Source organism: Aythya ferina (genome assembly GCF_964211825.1).
Source record: "Aythya ferina genome assembly, chromosome: 15".
In the NCBI taxonomy this organism is placed as follows: domain Eukaryota; kingdom Metazoa; phylum Chordata; class Aves; order Anseriformes; family Anatidae; genus Aythya; species Aythya ferina.
This window is the reverse complement of record NC_140314.1, coordinates 10,940,783-10,949,313: the sequence shown is the minus strand read 5'-3', so window position 1 is coordinate 10,949,313 and position 8,531 is coordinate 10,940,783. Positions and strand designations below refer to the sequence as shown.

The window sequence follows — 8,531 nt, the reverse complement described above, 5'->3', positions numbered from 1 at the left end:
TCTGTCTAGTTTTGAAATTCTGAAGCAATATTATTTAGTCTCTTGCCAACAGTGGATTTGGAAATTGTAAGAGTCTTTCATGCTATATAACAGATATTGTGGGGGGGGCATCTTACTTCTCCCATGACGTTTTTATTCCTTTCATATGAAACATATATCTGTGTGTATCATATCTGTATATATAGATTTTAAAACTTTTTGTTGCAAAGGCAGTCCATTGCCAGGAGGCAAGGGAAGCTCTGTTTTCCCTGTGAAGGCTGCAATCCGATGCTCTCAGCTGTGCTTGCTGTATACTAGGACACTTTTTTGGCCTAAACCATGAACAAAGCAGGTCAAAAACAAACCATCTGTCTAGATTACAAGCAATACAGATAAAAATAGATCTCTGTGCTCCTGGTGTGTCCCAGCTGTCCTCACATAACTGTAAGGCAATGCATGCAAGCTGAAAGAAGGTGAAGGAAAAGGGGCTGTGCTGGCTCAGAGCATTGTGCTGTGCCAAACAAAAGAGGGGCCATGACTTTTGTGTTGGGACTAGACAATGTGGCAGGTCCAACCAGCCCATGCACCCACCTGAAACTTATGTTGGACAACACAAAAATGCTGTTTTACAGCTGCATCAAAAAGCTGGTAAAAATCAGCACCCAGGTTCTCGGCGTGACTGGAGTCTGTGACTGGAGCAGGTGGGACAGGCCAGGACTACGGGACCAGTGCTGGGAGGCAGGGAAGGAAAGGACCACTTTGTTGGCACAGAATCGAAGGAAACTTGGCTTTTGTGTTTTGCATTCCTGAGGCAGGCTGCGCTAATGCCTCCTAGCTGGACAGCTAAGGCTCTTAAGACTGTCAGTGCTGGCAGATTTGATGCCTGATTACACAGGATAAGTGTTCCAATGAGCACTGCATACAAACGTGTGCACAGGAGGGAGAAGCGTGGGGTGCTGAGGAAGATGAGGCACCGAAGGAGCACTGAACTACCCACAGGCCATTCTGTGCTGCCCACACTTCTGGCTGGGGCAGACCCGCAAGCGTGCAGCTCACCCAGCTCAGAGGGAGCAGTGAGAGTGAGCTGCGGCAGTAAAACTTCTGTACTTCACAGCGGTGGGTATCTATTGCACTGGGTCTTGACCATGTCTTGTGGTAGGATCACAGTTTCTCGTGGATTTCAAGCAGAAGGGAGGAAACTCCAGCTTCCAGCAGAGAAGAATGAGGCAATTTGATGTAATCACATGTTCCCGTTAAACGTAACAAGCACCAGAAGATAACTGGCCTTCAGCTGCTTCTCAGAGGCCATATTTTGAACAGAAGTGCTCCCTGCAATTCCCGCCCATAACATTCCTCCCCTTTGGACACTGAGCAAGGCAAATATTCTTCAGTTTTCCCCCTTTGCTAGGTGAGACCTGGGCTGAGTATTTACTTTTTCAGAAAAAGATCAGAGGCTCCTCTTTATTTTCAGAAATCCTTTTCTTCCAAACAGTGAAACCAAAGAGGTTTTTGTCCTCTGAGAAGTGTGTTTGCATCTGGGAAGCTCTTCTGGTTGAGGTGGCTATGACCAGAATTAGGCTCACATTGACCCTGAGTGATGACACCCATGTGAGACACCACTGGAAGCAAACAGCTGGTATCCCAGTCTAAACACGGAGGAACCCACCCTAGCAGTGGCTGGCTGGTCACCAGCTGGAGAGGGATGGAGAACAGGACTGCAGCTCGGGGCCAACCCCTGCTGAGAACAGATGCCAGGTTTGGAGGGGAATTTCCTAAGGCCTTCCTGGGGAGCAACATTCAGTGAGCAGAGATGAAAATACCTCCTTCTCCATCTGAGTCCTCTGCCTGGTGTCTCTCAAGGACTTCTCTCTCTTAGAGCAATGTGCTCCCCAGACCTTCAGTATGACTGGCTCGGGACCAGGACTGGTGGCTGGTGCTTGGCTCTATTCCCCCCTTTCACAGTCTACATAAGTCCCATCAGTTCCAAAAGGCAGCAGTACACCAGCTTGGGCTCAAGAGCATCTTGGTGGAGACTCTGCCTCGCACCCCGGCCAGTGAGCTACCTGGGGATTCCCATTTGGCAATGCTGCAGACGGAGACGGAGGTTGTTTGGCAGCTGGCACCTGACCGAGTCACTTTCTACATTTCTGTGGGATGAAATCTTTGAGAGTTTGCAAAAAAACAGAGGTCATGAGCCACATTGCTGGCCTTCTGACCCATATCTACTACCCCCGCCACTCCCCCTCAGCAGGGCTCCTATCATAGAATCGTGGAATATCCCACAAGGACCCACAAGGATCGAGTCCAACCCTTGGATCCACACAGGACCACCCAAAAAACAAACCATGTGTCTGAGAGTGTTGTCCAAAATGCTTCTCAAACTCCAGCAGGCTCGGTGCCGTGACCGCTGCCCTGGGGAGCCTGTGCCAGTGCCTGCACATCCTATGGACATGTCTCATGTCACGATCACAGGCTGGACGTTGCTGTCAGAAGCTGGCATTAAGTCACCTTTTTCAATGTATTTTAGGCTGTTACAACTCAGTGCACTGCAAGAGGAACACCCTGGTTGGCAGTGGGAGCAATGGGAGCGTATTCTTGACCAAGAGGGTAGAGTTTACCCAAATAAGTACAGATGCCTGCAGTTGCCTAAGGCAATCCCACCCCGCAGGCCTTGAGGGATTCTCCGAGCGTGTGGGATGGAGTGAGGAGCACTGTCTGTGGGAGCAATAAATCATGTTTCAGTGTAAGAACTTTATTTTTCTTGCAAAACGCACACAACTGTTGGAAGGAGGCTGAGAACGAGCAGGGGTGGGTCAGAATCACGCTGGCTCCAGTGCATTCCTTCTGGGAGGTGCTGAAGGGCCTGCAAGTTCATCCCTTCTCTCTCATGTTACTGGACTCTTCCTTGTTTATGCGGTAGAAACATCTGAAAATAATTTGTCTGTTAAGCTTCATGGAGCTTTGTGGACGGAGCAGGGTTATGCGTGCCATTTGGTCTCCACCTTGCCGAGGACAAGCTGGGACCGACCTAGATGTGCTCACCAGCTGAGCCACACGCTGCACCCGCAGCCACCCCACTCCTCTCCAACCCCGTCACGTGCAGGTCGGCCTGGAAGGCGCAGCAAGAAGGCAAGGAGCACTCCCCCGTCCCCTGGTTATTGCTAACATTTAAGAAGTGCACAGCTGCAGGTTTGGGTGCAGCTGAAGGTGGATGTGCACGATGCAGGCTCTACTGCATGAAGCGTCCACTGGGGCTGTAGCGAACCTGAGCACGAGCAGGACATCAGTACAGGCTGACCGCAGGGCCAGAGGGAGAAAGTTTGGGCAGCGCTCCCAGGACAAAGGCGAGGAGTGCTGAGCCACGGGGATGGCCGTACGCCATCCAGAAGGGGGAAACGTTGAGGCCGGGAGGAAAGCAGCAGCGGAGGGAAGGGCTGATGCCCTCACCACGTGCCTGGAGGAGAAGCTGTGAGGAACTGGATGGGAAACACGGGAATACTGGGGGGGTTGGGGCACACGACTCCCAGCTTCGGGGCTCCCCAGGCACCCCCGGGGGCGCGACCCAGCAGCTTGGCGCTGACGGGACCACCAGTCCCCAGGCAACCCGGGGCAGAGCAGGGCACGGCGGGCGAAGGGGGAGGCCTCCACCGGCGAAGGGGGCGGCCTGGGGCGGGGGCCCGGGGCCGGCCGCTTCCGCCCGGCGCGGCGCATTCCTGGGCCGTGACTCAGGCGGCGGCGGCGGCGGCGCTGCGGGATGAGCCCCGCGGCCCCGGGCGCTCGCAGCTCCCCGGCGGGGCGGTCGCCGCCGGAGCCGGCGCGGAGCCCAGCGGCCATTTGCATGGCGCGGCTGTGAATGGCGTGCCCGGCCGGCCGGCCCCTGGCACGGGGGAGGAGTCTCCGAGCCCTGCCCGGGCCGAGCTCGGTGGCGGTGGCGGCGGCGCCGGTCCCTGAAGCCCGGAGTCCGGCGGCTCGGTGCTGAGCGCCCCGCCGCTGCGCTCGTCGCCGCCTGCCCGGTGAGTGCGGGTGCGGGTGGGCAGAGCAGAGCAGAGCAGAGCAGAGCGAAGGGTTTTGTTGTTTTGTTGTTTTTTTTGGGGGGGGGACGCCGCTGCCCCGGCGCGCACGTGAGGTGCGGGCTCCGTCCCGCAGCGCGGCCCCGCCGCGGCTCGGCAGCCCCCTGCTGGCGGCCCCGGGCTGCGAGGGGTGGGTGGGTGTCCCGGGGCCGCAGGTGGGTGACAGGTCCTAGCCCCCGGGTGCGGCGTGGGGCAGAGCCGGTGTCCCGCAGCGGGGAAGCCGGGAGCGGGTCCTGCCTCGGAGGGGTGGCGGTGGGACCCCCGCTGACCCCGGAGCTGGGGGCTGCAGGGATGGGGGCGGGTTCGTGGCCGGCTTGAAGCTGAACTCGGGGCCACGCTGGAGCTCCAGGCCCTTCCAGCTGCCCCTCGCCACACGTTGCCACCCGGTTGTCCGCTTATGCTGGCGGTTTGGCAGCCACCTTGCAGGGGATCATAATCCTTACAGGTAAAGGTGAGTTTTCCTCTGGATCCAGCCCCTGAGCTGACTTTTCACACTGTGCACTGCTCGCCTGAAGTGGGGGAACTGCAGCAGCCCAAGGCGATTCTGGCTCAAACTCGGATATTCCATAATTCTGTGAAAACTTCTGCAGGATTGCACCCTCAGTGCTGCATCCTGTTGGGCTGCTAAGAAAGTGACCGGTCCTTTCCCTCCTCGTAGCACACACACACACACATAGCTGCTGCTGTTGGAGGGCTCCTTGCGTGTATTTTGACTTGTGCTTTTCTTTCACGCGATGCGAGAGGTGAGTGAGTGGCGGCACAGATGACTTCTGCCTGGCCGTGGAGTTGTCGTTGTGCAGCACCTGGTTGTGGCTGCGGTTCTCTTGCAGGTTGGCCTCGCGGTGCAGTGTGCGGCGTTGGTTAGGGATGCCTGGGTCTGGGAACAAGCAGGAAGCTGTTTCTTTTCTTCCTGTTTTTGTCCCTATGGCTGCTGGTTTCCTTTGGGAAGAAAGCTGTGCGTTCTGCAGTGAAGGAAAAAGGCTATACGTAACGGGAAGGGACAAGGCAGCAAACACTGAAGGAAGGGAACTGAAGGCGCTTCTGGATGAAACATGGGATGAAGAAGGCGCACGATGATTTAACGGCAGTGATGCTGATACAAAGACAAGTAGCTCCTCTTGTGCCATAAAGGGGGTTAAAAGGGCCCACTTGGGACAAGCTGGGGAGCAGAGCCTTGGGAGAATTTGGTCTGCACTCCAGTGTGTGGAATTAGGTTGTTTTCCAGCTCTTCTATCTCAGCCATGCAGTGTTTGCAAGAGGTGATAAGTAGTGCTAGATCCGTTGAGATAGTTGGAAGAACCAAATGGGCTCTTAGGTGCCTCCTTCATGTTTTAATTGTTAAAAGGACTTTCAGAACGGCCTTGTATGCTTGAAACCATCTGCTCTTTTTTTTTTTTTTTTTTCTTTCCCCTCTCCAGCCTGTCAGCCTAGTGACAGCCATTGCCTCTCCCTCCTGCTGCTCCATCTGTAGGTCCTCATGGCTACCACAGTGCTTCCGCTGTTAACCTAGGTCTCCGCTGTCCTTGAGCTGGGGCCCGGCCATCCTCCCGAGGGGGATTTTGGGCTTGGAATGGAGCAGCAAGCTTGGCCACCAGCTCTGTGCTCCTTGGTCCTGAGTCCCCAGGGCGGCAGCAGCTCTCCTGTGTGGTCGTGTGTCAGCAGTGCTGTGCCCGCTTCAGCGGGTTCCCATGAAAGGAGGTTAAAGCCGTGTGGTGTAAAAGCAACTCCCACAAAACTAGTTCTGCTCTGGGACTTCCCATGACAGGCCTTTTTTTTTTTTTTTTAAGCAATACATTTGCAAGAGACCTGCCTACAGACTGGCTTTTCAGGTTCTGGGGAAAGCCGTGGGCTGGCCCAGGGCTGAGGAACGTCTTGCTCTGGCTCTGTGCAGGGTAGGCCCCGGCCTGGCCCTCACCGAGAGCTCCTGGCCTCGGCACCTGGCCGCGGCCAGAGGGGCTGGTGCCTTGTTGCAGGATTTGGGGACAGCGGGTTTGGTTTAGTGGGGGTCTTCAGCAGTCCTGCAGCAGAGTGAGGCTGCACGGCAGGAGTAGGAATTCCTTTTGGGATCATTGGTCTTGTTCCTCTGGAATCCAACCCCGGAGAGTAGCCAGCAAGTCCCAGCATGTTGCCTTGAAAGAGGCAGGGTCTGCTGAGTGTAGCATGACAGGACAGTTTATTTTGGGCACAGGGCCCACATGCTCAGATATAATTAGTAAAGGTTTGATTCCATTCAGTGTATCAGATCTTTCTGCAGTGTGAACGCGCAGCCTGGTTAGTGCTGAAGGTCTGGGATGGGCAACGTGAACACGAGTCCCGAGTTGTTTTCCATTCAGTGCATCCAGGGAGGAGGTTGGCAGAACACCCACTGTGCAGCTGGGGATGTTGCCTGCCGAGTGGGATTGGCCGTGAGCTGAACATCTGACATTTCTCTATCTGCATCTCAAGAGCTGTTATCTGGCAGAGCAGTCTCTGATAATATCCTTCCCTTGTGGCTTCTGCCTTTCTTCCTTAGTTATCTCTGGAGGCTTTGGCATCCCATGGACACCATGCACCCTTCTCAGAGCTTCCAGCATTAAATGTGACCCAACACAACGCTTCTGTTAGTTCCTGTTCCCGCAGCCACCTGCCTGTCACCAATGGATGACCCATTCCAGTAAATACTTAAAACCTGAGGATGGGTTCCTTCGTTTTTTTTTTTTTTTTTTTTTTTTCTGAGCTCAGATGTGGATTAGTTTCCTTTTGTTTCAGCTGAAGAGATGCTAGGCCCTATGTCTAACTCCGTCATCACTAGCTGGAATGAAGCAGACAGGAACTGTGCAGATCTGGCACTGTTATTGTAAGGTTGCCTCCCTGCTACTGGATATGTACTTGTTGTAGGTTTAGGAAACCCATGGAATGTACGCAGTGCCTGCCAGCACACAGAGCTGTGTTGCATCCTCTGCTGAGAGCGTGACAGCCTCTCTAGGTACAGACTGCACTGTGGGGCTGTAACCTGAGTTTAGTGGGAACCTTTGTGTCTGGGTGATAGGTAAAATGTCCCCGTTCTCCTGGAAGGTAAAATGAAGATGGTTGCTTTTTTCACAGGAGGAGAAAATGTCCACTGTCAGGTGGGTTATCATCTCCCCAGCTGTGGCTATATATATATTTTTTTTTATTTGATTGTTTGTTTGTTGCCTTGTTCAGGACTAGCAGATGAACCAGTTGAACTGAACGGAGATCGTGACCTGCTCGCTCTGTTCGTGTCCGGTAACTCCCCTCTGAGGTCAGCACCCACCATGCAAACAAATATTTAGGAAGGGATGATCCTCGTGTGAGCACACAAGGGGAGGGCAAGGCTTGACTGCCAAACCTCTGCTTCCAGGCAGGCTGCACGGTGCCATTGGTAGGTCTGGGGCAGCTCTCAGAGAGAGAGAGGCTGGATTGTGGCATTGATGTGGAGCAGTGGTAGTCGTGTTTGTGCCGAGGCCGTGCATGGTTGTGTCTTTAGTAGCTGAGCTTCAGGGGTTTCCAACCGCCTGCGCTGGTTTTGGTCCTGCTCCTTTAACAGTTCTCCAGGACTAGCTGAAGCCCACTTGAGATCACAGTCTCTGATACTTGCTGTTTCAGTCAGTGCTGCTGTAGGAATGAGGAAGTGGGTTTTTTTCTTTTTTTTTTTTTTTTAATGAGTGTTGGGATGATGCCACAAGGAGCAAATCAGTAGCTGAGTTTTCAAGCACATCATCCAAACTCTGGTCAAATCCTTCTGAATAACAAACAGTGGCTCTTTGCTGCCTGATGAAGGCGGAGAGTTTGTTTCATGTTAACCTTAACTGTTGAGTCTCCAAGCTGCGTAGGACAAGTTCGTTGGTTGTATGCTCTGCTGCAGAGACGGTAAATGCCAGCTTGACGTGAGGCTTGTGCATGCTGAAATTTCCTTTGGGCTTGCTTTTCAATGATGTGGGTGCGCCATTTGTTTGGAGCACAATGGAGAGTGTCTAGTGCACGCTGTCAAATTGTTAGAACTATTGCAATACAAACCCGGGCAGCGGGTACGTTCCCAAAGGGACTGGAGCATTCAGCAACGAGCAGACTGTGCCTGAGTAATCAGAGCATCTCTAAAACACAGTGATTGTTACCGGAAATTTAATTTCTTCTCAATGATCTAAGAAGTGTGTTGCAAAAGGCTTCCCGGGGGAGAAGAGATACGAAGACATGTCTGATCTTGCCTTTTCTGGATAATATACCTTTGCTGCCTCCTCCCCTTCCTGTTTCCACTCTGCTGAGAGAGGGACAGCCGCTTGCTCTGCTGGTCAGTAGCAATCCCTGCTTTGAAGGCTTTTCTTTTAAAAGGAACAATCTGTATGAGATCATCCTGAAGCTGCGCAGGATGCTGCTTTTACAGTTCTGCAGGTCTGGTGCTTTGCTGGGCTTTAACTTCATGAAAGTTGTAACAGGTTGGTTTGTAAGATCTGGAGGACTCAGATGTCTGGGGTGCATGAATAC

General features: G+C 53.6%; 1 protein-coding gene across 4 annotated transcripts in view; it reads left to right on the top strand.

The window, feature by feature from the left end:
- Window positions 1–3,716: 3,716 nt before the first annotated feature.
- Window positions 3,717–8,531, top strand: part of RHBDF1 (rhomboid 5 homolog 1) — a 36,144-nt gene continuing 31,329 nt past the window's right edge. Inside the window, exon 1 of one of the 4 annotated variants that reach the window (XM_084537060.1) lies at window positions 3,717–3,992. The gene's annotated coding sequence lies outside the window, so the exon portion shown is untranslated. Of the gene's footprint in view, window positions 3,993–4,387; window positions 4,501–8,421; window positions 8,439–8,531 lie in introns of those variants that run through there. The other 3 variants (XM_084537063.1, XM_084537062.1, XM_084537059.1) reach the window with 3 other exon arrangements.